We start from the raw sequence: 16,174 nt of genomic DNA, 5'->3' as shown, positions 1-16,174 counted from the left end.
GGACCAGTGGTTTCCGATGAGAAAGTTTTTCCAATGGTTAAAACGAAGAGTTATAGAGGAGGCTCGCGGCACATTCTATATCAAAAACGTCACTGAGAGTTTCACAAATCGCAAATTTATTGATAAATTAATCCGCAAATGTGAGCAAATCTGAATATACATCTCTCTTTCCTTCTATATCCTCTTACTTTCTTTTATTCAGCCCTGAGAAAAGAATTTTGAGTCACTAAACTTGATAGAATAACGTGCACTCGGAAAAAAAACTTGTGCAATCAAATTTACCATTTAACATTTGGCTACTATTTCTAAAAATACAATCAACTTTTTTCACGATGTTAAAAAATATATGACAATATTAAATATTTTAGTAAATTAAAAATACCTGCAGTTCATATAAAATAAATAAAAAATTTTCTTTAAACACAATGTAATAATTAATTAACATTGCCAAATTAATTTATCATAGAAAGGAGCATAATACATAATTAGGTATAAAAATGGACACACGTGGATCTCATCTGAATCCATATGGATCTCTGTCACGTTCCGGTCTCTTCTAACAGGATATTTCGTGCAAACGTATCCCGCGGCGCATTCCAAGAATAGAACATTATAGAAAAGAGACACGACACACGCGGGAGCCATTCCGTCTCTAAGATATTCGAATTTCAGAAAGTTCATATGCGTCCCGTATGCATAATATCCGCGCATCGGTGGGATCCTTAAATAGGGTGCGTCCTTAAGAATTCTTTCGCCTACTTTTCGCTTTCTTTCATGCCACACACGACTGAATGAATTTATTTAGCTTCGTGGTCCTCGTAATCGCATAAAGCTATGTGATATAATTACTTCAACATTTACAATCACGTGATAAGAGATGCACTTTAAGCTGCATAAAAAGAAATTAGATATATCTCCATTCATCCCTTTCTCCTCTTTTCTCTTCTCTTTATAATAAATAATCGACATTTTCTCGCGATAGCGTGGAAAAATATGAAATGATTTCTAAATAATTTATTTATTTCTTAATAATTTTGCGAATCGAAAGCACAACGAGTGTCACTCTGAGCGACTTTTGTGCTTTTCTACAAAGTGGTCTAAGCATGAAATATTTTTTATGGATAAACGGTAGAATAATACGGGATTTCACCCTCCCTCCAAACTCTCCACGATGATATCGCGTCTCTTGATAAGCTCCCTGGAACGAAAAGGAGGTCATCGCGCGCGTTTAATAATTAATCGGCTTTGGCCGTAAAGAACTATATAGACGGAAACGAGCTTTATTCGCGTTTCAGATGAATCGCGGCGCGGCGCGTACACAAAGCCGAAGGGGCGGAGGGTTGAATTCGCGATGAGCAGCCAACAGTCGCGGCTTTTGACCATGTCCCACATCGGAGTAACGAGAATATATACTATGGCGCGCGCGACTGTCATTAACGGAAACGTCAGGACTTCATTTAGCCTGGACAAAAGCCCTGATATAATGCCGCCTGTAATCTTTAGTTGGGATATAAAAGTTAACCGATAAACTGGAACGTTTTGCAGATTTTAGAGATCACGTAGCAACTTTTAACTTTTTAATAGCAAAAGCAAAAGCGAAAAAAAGACAGATGCTGTTTTTATTGAGTTCGCTATGTTGTTAAATAATGGCACAAAAAATGCACAATATTCGCGCATACTTTCAATTATCTCGAATTAACAAATAGAAATGTGCATCTCGTTGAAGAGAGCAAAGTAAAAGATGTATTAATAAGCACTTCACAAAAATACACACTCTTTCTTTCTCTATTTTAATAAAAATATCAAATTTCTTAAATTTTTCTGGAAATGTTATAAATTGGAGTTTGTCGAAGCTGTTTGCGACGATATAAGAATAATGCATTCGTATCCGAATTTATATATAATATGTACCGGACGTGTCGCGAAAGACTTAAATCCCGAATACAAGAGCGACCACTTATACGTAATTCGTCTATTTACATGCATTGAATTGCAAATATTTCGACCCCACGAGTTGAAGTCTGTCGCTCGCATTTTGCGTAAGAGTATCCACCTTAATAATCACAAAGTTGTGCTTTATTCTCTTTGGAACTACATCATTGACTACTTATCGAAACAAATTTTTTCTTTGAAAAAATCAAACGATGATAAACACGATCAAATTTTTTATTATTTTTTACTCAGATTATATTCAGATATCTTTCTTTTAAAAGAAAATTGTTGTGGAGTCGGTAAAAATTGTTTCAAAATTTTTTAAACCTAATTATATTTCAATTTCGACTTCCTTTTTCTTTAGAACTCATCAATCTTCATTTCGCGAAATCATACGATTGCAATCATCATTAGAAACGAAGTATATCCCATTAGAGTCGCTCGTAGAGTAGCCGTTCGCGTAACGAGAATGCGGTTAAGAAGTGATAATTAAAAGGGATACTAGCGATATATATTCGCTCGGAAAGTTCGCATCGAAGATTTCGACCTATTACAGTTACTTTAATCGCTCTCATAATAGAGAACGGAATTTCTTAACATTCCGCGAGGAGAGGTGTAATAGCCGTTTCATTGGCCACTTTAATAATAAAATTAAATCGGTTTCGCCGTTCGCACCCGTCCCGCAAAGATAATGATTTGCAAATTTGGCGAATTTGCAATTCGCCCGTCCATGACTAAAGTTTCGCGCGCGCTAAAGAATTCTAAAATTAATGACATAAATCAGAAAAGTATACGCGGTGTCTTTAATATTCATTTTACAATTTCGAGTCACCGACGTTGTCGGTGCACAAGCCAAGTTTCATAATAATTATTACATTGCGCGACTCGAAGCGCTTTAAGAGCTGTTGTGAATATTAATTTTCAGTCGTTTTCTGTTATTAGAATACAGCTATAAGTAAATATACCGAATTAAATATATTTTTAAGAAAATGTATTTTCTTTTACACTTTTTATTTTTACAGGTATAAAAATATTACAATATATACCTACATAGATGTTATATCCATAAAAAAATTCACGATACCTATATCTAAAAAACTAGAATATTGAAATAATTTTATATAGTATCAATGTTATATATACATGATGTTATTGCAGATATCTGGAGATCTTTAATTTGACAGATTGAATATTTAATATAGATTTCTATTTCTACAAAATCAATTTGATTTCACAGATAATAAAAACAAATCTATTAACCACAAATCCTTAATTCGAGATACCTATCTTGAGTTCCACAGATTATTAATAACATTTTTTTAAGCGTAATTAATCAATCTCTGTACACTGTCTTTAAGATTTATAAAATTAGATAGTGAAAAATTCTCATTAAAAATGGACGTGATGTACAACAAAGTAGATAGAAATTTTGCGGAGATAAGAAGGAAGGAAAAATAATATCTAGCGAAAATAATATCTAAGAGCCAAGCAATCTGAGAAAGGAACGCGCAAAGGGAACACCAGGGACCAGGGAAAGATTCGTTTGTTTGTGCTCGTTGATCCTTTGTTTATCCTTGCACGCTAATTTTATTTCTCTTGGCAGTGTCAGTTGACAAGTTTCTTCTTGCTCCGCGTATAAAGTTCAAGCGCAGGAAGTTCGGCGATAAATTCTGCGCAAGGAGATACCGCGGGACTCTCTTACTCTCTTTCTCTCTCTCTCTCTCTCTCTCTCTCTCTCTCTCTGAAGAGGGATACGTGATTCTTAAACTCTAACGATATCATCGGCGTCGCGTTAAAATTTATGAGCCGGAATCCGTACCGAAAAGAGTACAACCAACGTCCGTATCGCGTTGCATCCTAACAAGAGCATTCTCATCTTTGCGCGGTCGCAGAGGATAATGATCATTTGGGATTCTGCACGAGATAATGCAAGAACAGTAATGCGAGCATGTTGAATCAAATTTACTTTTCTTTTTTCTTTTCTAAAACAATATAGTATGTTATATTTAAAAATGTATATATCATATTATAGAATACAAGAGAGAGCGCGTCTTTCTCCTTTTTTCCCGAAAATCTCTGTTTTATCAAATTTGAAATTTTGAAATTTGATATTTCGCATCCGATAACGCGATGCATTGGAAAATATATATAAGCGAGATTTCTCCCCGCATTATGCGCATTATTATAACGCTAAAATGGGAATATGTGAATATCCGCGAAGTGCAGAATATCCGCTAGGACAGTAATGTATCTCTTTTGTACATGTGTGCCATTTACATCCCCATCGCGCGTTTAATAAACGAGAAATACAACCCGATGACGCAACTCGCGACCAGGCATTTATACCGCGACCGGAAGACACATTCGTGTGTGAAAAAGCTCGTAGTGAAAAGCACTTGTGGTGTAAAATACGCGGCTTTACATAAAGCACTAACGTTATAACTATATACATTAAAATTATATATATTTTCTAACAGAGAAAAAATTTACTTTTGACAAGATTCGTTTATTCTCTTTGTTCTCAATATTTAGCATTTTTAAATTTCGTTCTAAGTGTCACATAATAATAATTTTTAAATAAAATTAAATATAAAATTTATCTTATATATATGTAATATAATCAAATATAAAATATATAATAAATAATAAATTAAAAATAATTTTAGATATAATACGACAGTATCTCTTTTTCGTTATTTTATTATTTCTCTGTAATTACAAAGGAATAAAGAATGCTTTGCCAAAAAAATTCGAGAAATATTATAATATTTATAATATTATAATATTATAAACATAGCATATCGAGTTCTATCTTGAAAAACACAAAGAGTCGAATTTGTACTACGTACAAAAGTTTATCATACTTTATTGTTGTCGATTATATTCTTTAGCAACAAATGCACGAAATCGTTCTTATGATTGCAGTTAAGAAAATCCTTAATTGATACGAATATATAATAATTCTATGCTGCTCGCGCGAAGTGGAATCATGTCTTTTGGCACATTTTATTGTCGCAAGGGGATGCTCGATTTTATAGTAGTATAACGCGTATAAATGCGTAAGCTCGCGTGTTCCATTGTCGCAAAATGAGTTCAAGTTTCGAAACGGAACTCGGGAATCGATATGTTCGAGTCAAGCTTTTGCTTACAAACGCGTCCATTATTGTGTCTTACGAATACTGTTACTATTCGGGAAGAAAATTTTTAGTACGTTTCTCTCTCTCTCTCTCCTCTTTATTAGTCTCTTGTAAAAAGAATTCTTTTCTGAATTTAAAACATTTCTCTTAACGAATAATAAACATAAAATTTTTTAAATTATGCAACGCAAAATATTGCGTGTCGTGTATTAATTTTTTTTCTGTGTTTTATATAATATATTTTCTGCAATTATATATATATATATATATATATATATACACATTTATTGATTTATTTATTAAAAGGAGCATCTCTTTTTCAAGTGAAATGTGTCACTGCGTGATTTATTTTTACTCTTTTGACGTTCCAATTTGAATGCATAAATGTGAATATTGAAATGCGCAAGATATAGTGTTCGAGATAGCACATAAATGTATAGTAATATAATTCAGAATTGTATATGCATGTATTCGCGATTGCATTAGATCGAACTGAAAGGGTTAAATCGCTCGAAGCCACAAATTTTAGTGAAGCATGTCAATCAGCAATTAACTCGTATTTCCCATCAATGTAGTCTGATACTAAATGCGTACCGGGTATATTCCCCGTTATTAATTACCGACAGCACTGGTATCTGTGCCAACAAATTTCAAATGCTTGACTCGAATGTAAAACTAATGTCTAATTATCATGTTACATTGACATCACTAACAAGAAAAATTTCACCAACAATTAGTTTTCAGACAAATTCATCAATTTCCACATATCATCGATATTGTATCTTTGCCAAATATTTTTAATCAAGCGATGAATATGCTCTCGTTTTTTACCGAAAAAATAATAGATTCCATTAAAATAGCGAAAATTTGATTTCCAAATCGTAACAAATCAAAAATTTCTGATGACGGATAGAAATCGATAAATATTTATAATATATCGAAAAATGTATATTTTTTTAGTTTCAAATAAAACACACATGTACATATGTAAAAATATTGAGATTTTTACTGATAATTTTAATGTAACTCAAATTAATTATTCAAGGCGTATAAAATAAAATTTCGGACAAATAACAATTTTCAATTAAATTTACATTAAGAAAAGATCGATTTTGAATTACTCAAAGAAGACATAATCGACTCGATTCGGGGTGCTGCACAGATTTTTAAACTTTTAATTTTAAATATTATGTTAAACAGCTGATAAGTAAAAATTAAAAATTAGATTAAAAGAGAAATTTTTGTTTCAGAAGGAACATGATAAATGATTTCGAGACAATTAAAATTTATTGGCAAGAGTGTCGCGCGTTTGAGACAAAATGACAACGCAAAAGTCCAATCAATTTTTGATCTTTACGTAGTAAAGATTTCACGTAATCTTCAGTCTCTGCTTCATACTCGGAATCGCGCATCGACCTTAATCAAATGTCGTATCGACTAATCGCGTCGTAATCGAATGCGTCGCGCGATCTGAATATATCCGCAAGATATTCTAATTACAATCACGTACTCTGTGTATTAATATTATACGTACATAACGTACGATGCTACGTTAGACGTGCAAGGCATTTAGGATATTTGCAGTTAGTGGATGTAAATGCGCGATGCGCCGCGTTTGATTCGCTATCGCGTCGATTCCGCGTGAAATGGCGCCAATATTATTCATACCATTCGTGTTTTACTCGTCGAAAAACGCATCGGGCGTAATGGAGCTTCTACAATAATATGCTTCTGTTATATAGTAATAATCATAATAAGCTGATATAATCACAGTATTATAAATATTATACACATTGAGGAAAAAATACATACTCGTATAGCAAAGTGTTTATATAATCTCTGAATGACAGGAAAGTTTTTTAGAAGATTATAACTTTTTAACATATTTGAAATAAATTTTGTATCTATAATTCTCTCTTCTATCTAGATTTTCCCAAAATTATATTGCTAGACACAATGTAACTCATTTAATGTCAGCTATATTTAAAAAAAAAAATTGGAAAAATTAAAAGAGAAATAACGAAAATATTATTTATACATTATATGTTATGAAATTATAAAAGTGTTTCGAATTATTTTTACCACAATGTAAATAGATTATAGCAATAAATTTTGTAATTAGTATATGTATAACTTGGCATAATTAATAATAGTAAATATAGTTAGATACCAATAATAAATTGATATATTAATATGTTATGCAAATGTACTAAATTTATTGCATCTATCATTAATGAGATACGATATCATGATTGTCGTTTATTAATCGGCTTATTGTTATTATTAATTATTAATTATTTTCTCATTAATTCCAATCCAAAATTAATTTCTCATTGATTCTCTGAAATAAACGGGGAAGTTAATAACGTATTTTCATGAAAAGATATTGACATAGTAAGCACGTATCTCCTTTTTACGAAACTCGATATCACGGCGCTTTTATTAGCGGTAATGAGGCTCCCGCGCCATATTGGATTTCGCGGATTTCATCCGATGCGATGGTGCTTCGCATAAAATTAAAATCTACCGTGCGAGCGTGGGCAGCGAATATACGACGACATTCGTTCCAATTAATTTCTGACGAGCTCTTGATTGGTAACGGAACCCTCATTCCTACACTTCCGTTCTCGCGAGATGCAAATTCGTGCTACATAAAAACGGTCTTTATTGATCTTTAAGAACGATGGCATCTGAATGGAAATTGAGATTGGTGATTCGCTGTTTTTTTTTTTTTTTTTATTTGAAGCTTTGATTCGTTCTCTAAAGAATGGCACATGGCAGTTATTTAATTAAATATTTTGACATTGGGATTTGCGTCTATATTCTTGAAACATGTCCAACTTAAAACAATAAAACTATTAAAATGTATTTTTTTTAAACTGTCACTCTTTTTTTATTTAAGGAAATATAATAAAATTAGAAATTATAATATGTATTACAATTTATTTATTATTTGTGATTTCTTTTTAAAAAATTTCTATTAAAAAAGAACAATTCTTGTTAATCAAAATGAATTTGAAAACAAATAGAACGAATTTTGACAAGTAGAGTATCTTTACAGCAAAAAAATCAATAAAAGATCTACGACATAAATTTTGTAATATCGAAAGTCTGCGTTATTTCGATGCAAAAATATATGTATGTACGATTCGAAATTTATTGCGAATTACCAATTCTACAGAATCATATCTGAAGCAGGATTTATACCAGAAAGCATCATTGCGATAGACCAATGAGGCGAAATATATCCGTGAATCTGTGCAAATCTGCGGAGATATAAGAATGGAGGCTTCTATAGAGACTCTCCGTTTCATTCAAATGGGCATCAAAGCGTTGAGAATACAATGCTTTGCCGAACAGAATTTCATTGAACATCATACGCAGAAACATAGGCGTCGATCGATATAACGATATGAGCAGCAACGAGTCGTATACTTTCGACGCGGCAAATTACAGACATACAAAAACGCAGAAATATTTCGCTCTTTTTGCGAAACGATTTCTCTCAATTGTTTCGACTCCTTCTTCATCTTTGTGATGTATCATTTTTGAATAATGGATTCGTCCATCGGCAATATATTTTTATCCGATAAGTTTCTATCTGTTAAATAGATAATATGAGTACACCAGATGGCTGTTAATTTTTATTCTTGTTCATTTTATATCTAAATAATGAGTATTTAAATTTGTAAAAAGTTTACAACATTTTAAGACAAAATATAGTTTAGGCAATTTAAAAATAGAAGCTATTTAAAGATTTATTATTCAAAAAGTTATTCAAAAACGCGTTTAAGAAAAATAGCTACATGGAGAACAATATAAGACAAGTGTGTAAGACATAAATAAAATGATAATTGAAATGACATAACAAGGAACTTTCAGACCTTTTTCAAACTTACTAAATTCAGAATAGCGACAAATATAAACAGATATACATGTAAAAAGTATATTTAAAGTGATACATAAAAAATTGTTTTTTTTTAATTGCGTGTCAAAATATTGTATATAAAATAGTTTTAAAAATCTTTTTCTGTTACATTCCGTTGTGAATAGATCATATCGAACGATCCCTTCGCGAAAGTAAGACGGAAACATCCGGTCGCATCATGCATTTCCATACTCGCGTATATCCCGTATTATAGAATCTCGCGATATTCTTGTCGCGACAGAAATCGCATCTTCAGCATCGCGGCAGTGTTCGCGCGGGGTTAGATCCGGATTACGTTCGAGTCGCCGTCGTGTAAACCAAGTAGAATCGGATTAGAACGCTACCCAGGTATTGGACGTAGTCGAGGCATTATACTAACGACGGACCGGACAGTTGATCTGCGCGACAGCGCATAAACGTCGATAGCTCCGAGCGCGAAATTACCCTCTCGAGATTAAATCGAGATTAACGGAATTACGAGATTATCGGCGCGACGTTAAAATTGACGTTGAGCACGATTTACACCAGCGTGATAAAACTTCGAACCGAAATAGAAGAAGCCGACAAGTGTAATTCATTAGTCGTCTAATAATTCTCCACTCGCGCGTAGACTCGATACAATGTTCATCATCCAGCTAATTAACCCTTTGAACCTACTAATCAGACATTATATAATATATAATATGTATCGGTTAGCCGAAGAAAATGTTTTGCGCTAAAAGTAACCTTCCCCGTGATGTAACACGAAATCTTATCTGTGTGAAAATATTTAATTATTTCAAAATTATCAATCGTTAATTAAAGAAAAGAAGAACGTCCCATGTTTTTCAGGTAGAACAGGTATTTGTCAAAGCGACACCCGGTATACGATATATACGCAACGGGGGTTGATCGGCGAGGCTTTCCGCGTCGTTTGACTCCGACGTTTGACATTTCTTTCGGATCCGCGCTCGGATAGCTCGCGCTCTCAGGTATTCTCGAGCCGGCGGCGCTCTTGTTATGCGCGCGACGTTGCGCGTGACGGACTACGAAAGGCAATATCCTTAGGACGTCGTCGGAATCCCTAAAACTCTCGAGTGGCTTGAGAATGAAACGAGTTGCACTCGGAACCGCAATCGACTACAGGTGTCTTACGTCTGTACCTGAACTTTCATCCGGCGTTGTTAATTTTAAGAGCCATGATGATATCAACACCCTAAGATCGCGTTGCGACGACACCGGAAGCGGATTCTCTCCGTCATTATTATTTATCGATGACGACTGTTATCAGATATTTTAGATATAATATTATTGTGTAAAACGCGCGCAGGATTTTTGCAAAGCGATGTCACGAGCAAACGTTAATACGTTATAAATTATTTCAGCAAAGCGCCAACGCACACAGATACACTGACGCATCCGGATGAAATTAAAATGATACACAACGCGATATCGAGAGCAACGTCAACATGTCTTGCATACATATGAATCTTGTTTTTGCAGAGGATTTGCGGACATTACTGTCATCGACGCGATGAAAGCCTCGCGCCGATATATATCCGACATATTCGCGGATTTGTCGAGCTCTCCGTGATATCCGCGATGATTGGATTTTGGGACCAAGATTATTATTTACTCTCGTATTACAAATTGAACGAGCTTTGTCTCGTCGGAGGCTATCTCATCGAAAATTCATAATTACGCAATTTCGATCGAGCTCTCGGCGCTCTGTTACACCGGAGAAAATGTTGATAATAGTCGGTAAAAGTTCGACGAGATGAAACGAGTTTGATAAACTGCGCGCGTTTATAAGAAGCTAACAAAAGTTTTAAAAAGAGAGATTGCGCGCTCCTCGATTTAATTCACTAATTAAATTTAATAATTCGCGAGGGAGAAAGAATGTCTCATTTTTCTTTTCTTTTCTTTTTTCTTTTTTTTTTTTTTTTGGTCGTTGAAGGATTTACTCACGTCGTTTATTAATTCCCGACGTAATTACGTCACGCATTAACAAAGGCTCTCGCGCGCGGAAAAATACGGCGTTGTCACATCGACGAACCGCCAGTTCTCTCTCGATTTACGTCTCATAATTTTCCGTTTTAATTATCATAACGCCCACCGCAATTCTTTCATTTATCCCTTTCCTCTTTTGTTTCGAAACCCGGGCTCTCTTCACTTCCGCATTCTGAATAAAATCGGAATTGTTAAGTGGGTTATTATAATCTGAAAAGGAATATTCTCTCAGACCACTTTGGCTTAAGTTTGACATTGAAAGATGCGAGGGACATTTTTCACTTTTACAAATAACGGAGATTTCTTATATTATTTGTAATTGATTTATGATTGATTGACATAATTGATATATAAAAGTGTAAAATTATTCTTTAATATCAAAGTAATCTCAAGCATTTATGCTTTTCTTCAATCTTGACAAATTCGGAATCAATTTTTCTTTAAAACGAGGCAACTTGTAATTTCTGTGACTGTTGAAATAATTAAATCTCGAAATCGAAGAGTTTCAAATTATTTTATTTAATTCTATTCTACTTAACATTTCTATTTAATTATATCACCAGCATTTATTTGATAATTTGAATTTTCATCATATATTTATTTCATTCTTTTCAAGTTTAGCTTTTCACGGGTTTGAAATTTTTAGCAGTTTCACATTACAAAAAAAATTTAGCAGAATCACATTACAAACGTATACTTGTAAAAGATTTTAATAATTAAATCACAATGTCAAAGAGAACATTCATGATATTATTTTATCGCGGATTTTCACTTAAAAATAATTGTATTTGCATTCTATATATTCTATATATATATATATATATATATATATATATATATATATTTCAGCTTTCAAATAAAGTTATTTTCCTATAAAAAATTAGTTGCCTTTTCCGATTTACAAATTTGCAGTTCGAGATGAGAAATGATTATAAACTTATACCAGTAAACCGACTAAATCCATCGGGGCCCGCGAATATCGGGAGGAGAAAGAAGAATAATTTTCGAACATCGATAAGTCATCCATCGCCGTAAATATCGCGGTGGATCGAGGTCGACAAGTGGCCGTCGCGAGGTTCTCATTAATCGGACGAAGCGAAGCGGCCGAAAAGGGACCGATAAATCACGAGTTCGTTAATCTAGCCGCGGAGTTTGCCAATATTTCACGTACGATAATAGGCAAATCGGACCGAGTCGCGAAATCGAGAGATCGGGGAGAAGGGGGCAGGTGGCTGCGACGATCGATTAAATATCGGCTCTGCTGTTGGTTCTCGCGGGCGGATTATCGAGGGTCGACCCAAAAGAAGGTCAAGCGAAGGGAAATCCAAGGGGACGATTAGGAGGCGATGTCAAGACTGGATTATACGGATCGACGGCTTTCGATTCGCCAGGCTGAACTAAATGCGACGATTGAAATCGATATAGGTACATAGCTTATCGGGAGCTAAATACGTAGGTAAGCTCTCTTCCTATTCAGGGAGAATATAGGGTGACGTTTTCTCCGTTCTTCTTCGTTTCTTTACCGGTTAAATGGAGACGAAACGCGACCAACAACGAGATTTATATAGTATAGCCTTGTTTAACTCAACAAAAGAGAGAAGTTCTGTAATGCAAATGTTTCTAATGTGTGGCAAATATTTTATTTCGTGCCAAATACTTTACTTCGTCGTTTTTTATTCGTAGATGTAAAAATGCATATCAATAGATGAAGAAGTAAAGAAAGAGGAGGAGAGAGAGAAAATCTATAATATTTTAATAATAATGGATTTCATCGCAAATCACTATATATATTCCAAAGACATTACTGTCATTATTCGATCCAAAGATATATATCGATCCTTGGTCGACAAAGCGTCCGGAAATTCGCAACGAGAGCGCATAGACTGTCGCTTAATAGAATGACGCAGTCAACGCTATTGTGTCCCGAACAGCTTTAGGGGATGCAAGTCAAACCTCGTCCATTTAGGCTCATCAGCTTTAATTGGCTTCGTTTGTAATTACGGCATGAGAGAGGAGCGATAGGGGACGCGGGACAACCGAAGGGACAATGAAGAAGGAGGCGGAAGAGAGGGAAGCCGAATAACCCAAATATAACCCCCGCATTGAAGAGGTTCGCGTCCCGAAGAGACACGAGGTGGACGTGTATTTGGTACAGCCATTGTTAGCTTCCCTCTCGGACCGCAATAGAAATTCTCGTCGGGAAACAAAAGGTTCTTTTTCATTCGGCAACTGAGATATATGATCGTTGCGTAACATCGCGTTCGCAACACGGGAGAAAAATCGATTCAAATGACATTCAAATAGAGAAGTGATTTAATCGCGTTAATTAATATCTTTAGCTTAAAAGTGGAACACTACTTTAAACACATAAATAATATTCTGAAGTATATATATGGTTCATATTTATTAAAAAGTTCAGAGAAACTCTTCGTCCATGATCGCGCGTAGTTAAATTTACTGATTCTACGGGGACTCTTTCTCTCTCTCTCTCTTTCTCTTTTGTTCGCGCAAAATCTTCATTTCTAAATTCCCTCGCGCGTCGAAAACTTATTTTCGTATAAATCCTTTTCTTACAGATCCGCGAAATTACTGTTGCGTACACTTTACAGATTGCAGAGGCAATAATTCTCGAGTTTGCGAGTTGTTAAAGTTATGCAGTTTGCATACATCGCAACGTGTAACAACGTGATAACTCTCGAAGCTCATCGCATAATAACTCGGGCATGACAAGCGAATCACATAGAGTCGAGTGGTCGAATCGTTTGACCGAGACGCGCGTGCATTTTTCGGTAACCGCGCAAACACGCGACCGCTTCCTGAGCTGAAAGGGTGGACACGCTGCGCTGCTCCGAGAAAGGGAGCCGAAAGGGACGACGCGTGGGAACGGCCTCCTTCGTGTCCATGGAGTCACGGACAGGTCCACTCAAACCGCTTTCCAAGGGACAATGCACTCTGCTCGTGAAATCCGAATATAACTGTGTTTATACCCGACGAATGTGCGAAAGCGACTTGATACTGTTATTATATTTGATTGGGAAATCGCGATGTACTTTCACTATGTAAATATATATTGCATTATATTTCTTTTCCTTTTTTTGTAGATTCTTTTAGACGATTTATAATTTGGAGAAAATTCGAGACAAAATTCGATTTATAATTGTGCGTGACATAAAAAGCTGAAAAAGTAAAATGTTATCGTATTCTTAAATTATATTCTCGGAATAAAATAAATTGCTGCTATCACTACTAAAAAGAAGCATTATATAGTTTTATTATGAGAATGCATTGCCACTGCGCCATTGTCATTTATACATTTGATTGCATAATGTAAAGTCTCGAATATTTTCGCTCGGTATTTTTACTCAAGGTTTCGATCTATTTCAATGACAATTTACCGATTTTTTGCCTCTTCCAACTTAAATTGAGATAAAGAATTAATTAATTTACGATTGGTCGTTAGCTGATATTGATAGTCACACAGAGATTTCTTTCGAGCTCGGGAATTTTGGAACCCATTATCTCAAGAATTTTTAATGTTTGCATTCTCCCGGAATTTCATATTCAAGAATCTCGACCATCGAGAGATTTCACTACAGTGACTCTTTGCCATTTTTCCGTGCTCGATCGCCAGCGTTTCCGTATAACATTCCCGAAATTCAGTCATCCTCTCCAACTGTTAAGCGAGAACGGCAGCGGAAGTACATCATTCCGCTGCCGTTGGTTCCCTCTTCCTCCTTCCCCTCTGATGAGGGTCGCCAGTTGGGTGAACACATCGCGTCGCGTCCTACTCTCTTTCTCCACGGGCCAAAAACACACACGTGACGCAAACACGTGGGAAGGAGAGACCATGGCAGAGAGACCTTTCTCTCTCCTCTCCCTCCACCTGAGGCACGGTTTGTCACTCTCTCTCTCTTTCCCTCTTTCTCCCTTCCGTTTCCATCCTCGGGCGGCTAACAGGTAGAAAGAGAGACAGGTGGCTCGACGATGTATTCATGATGCCGGGTGCGATACGACAATCCTGAACTTTCCACGGCCAGTGTCCGTGATGACTGCCCCGCGAATCGACGTATTTGTCCGCAAATTCAATATCGCGCCGGGCTTTACATGGTGTCTTTGTAAAGTTAATCAAAGTCCCTCTTCCGCGTGAAGATTACAAATAGAATTGTTGTTGATTATGGGTGATACTTGATGACAAAGCTACAGAGTGCTTGAATTGGAATAGTGAGTCTTCACGCAATTCGCATGAATCAGTCGACGAATTTATATCGATACGGAATTTAAGTAGAATTATTGAATAGTGAGAAGTGAATCGAATCGCGATTGTTTTAATTTTGTGTTTAATTTATGTAAGTTGAGGAATGAAAGTGAAATTTAATGATTTATGTCGATCCAGCTCTGGTGATTTTGTGTCAATGAAAAGTTAGTTAATTCTCTCTTTAACTAAATAACAAAGTAAATTAATTCAATCGACTTTTTCATTTAACGTATAAACAAAAAAATACAATGTGTTTATATTTTTTAATCAATCCTTGGTTTCACAAAACTGTTTTGTCTCATTACGTTCAACAAGTCTCCATCTTCTCTCAATTAATTTTTGAGAACAAAGGAATGAGTTTCAAATTCGCTTAACGGAGTATTAGAATAATTATGAATCAATTTCATTAAAAGATCTACCCGCACTTTAAAGTCCCGACAAAATGATAAAATATTCATGTACCACATGTCGTGATTCTCTGTTAGATCCGATTGACGCATAGAAGATATTCGCTTCGCGTGATTTCAACGTTCCAGAGGTGGAACTGTGTGAAGTCGTGTAAATTATACGAAAACGCTAGGAGTTAATAATTTACGCACACGCATTTACCAAGTTTGGAATAGATTCTCTAGGAAAACGTCGCTCTTAATCCGAGCCGATTTCGGTTTCTCCTTTCGAGATAGATAATGGATATCGATCGGTGGTGCGTTCCATCGAATTCTGTTAGCTGAAAATATTTGCACGATAATACTGGTAGGCGAGTCGATGGAGATCGTCGCAGGCTCTGTTCACAAATGATTATCTACGGTATTGTCGTTAATCATTATTCTCGCTAGTTAATATTTGTTTCCGTTAACAAGATTGAATTGTCACGAGCTTACAGCTTCCTATCCATAGCTGGCTAATTTCCAGTCAAAACAGCGAATTAATAAC

At 35.2% G+C, this 16,174-nt stretch overlaps 2 protein-coding genes across 4 annotated transcripts in view; one reads left to right on the top strand and one right to left on the bottom strand.

Moving 5' to 3' along the window:
- Positions 1 to 16,174, bottom strand: part of LOC145936350 (centromere protein I) — a 232,001-nt gene that overhangs the window by 202,769 nt on the left and 13,058 nt on the right. The gene's annotated exons all lie outside the window — the stretch shown is intronic.
- Phlpp (PH domain leucine-rich repeat protein phosphatase) overlaps positions 14,635 to 16,174 on the top strand; it is a 69,038-nt gene continuing 67,498 nt past the window's right edge. For 2 of the 3 annotated variants that reach the window (XM_083038453.1, XM_083038452.1), the window contains exon 1: positions 14,636 to 15,405. The gene's annotated coding sequence lies outside the window, so the exon portion shown is untranslated. Of the gene's footprint in view, positions 15,406 to 16,174 lie in introns of all 3 variants that reach the window. The other variant, XM_083038454.1, reaches the window with a different exon arrangement.

Source organism: Prenolepis imparis, unplaced genomic scaffold, assembly GCF_030444845.1.
Source record: "Prenolepis imparis isolate NDT839.2.m4 unplaced genomic scaffold, iyPreImpa1.0 SCAF_5, whole genome shotgun sequence".
Classification (NCBI taxonomy): domain Eukaryota; kingdom Metazoa; phylum Arthropoda; class Insecta; order Hymenoptera; family Formicidae; genus Prenolepis; species Prenolepis imparis.
This window is presented reverse-complemented; position numbering and strand designations above follow the sequence as displayed.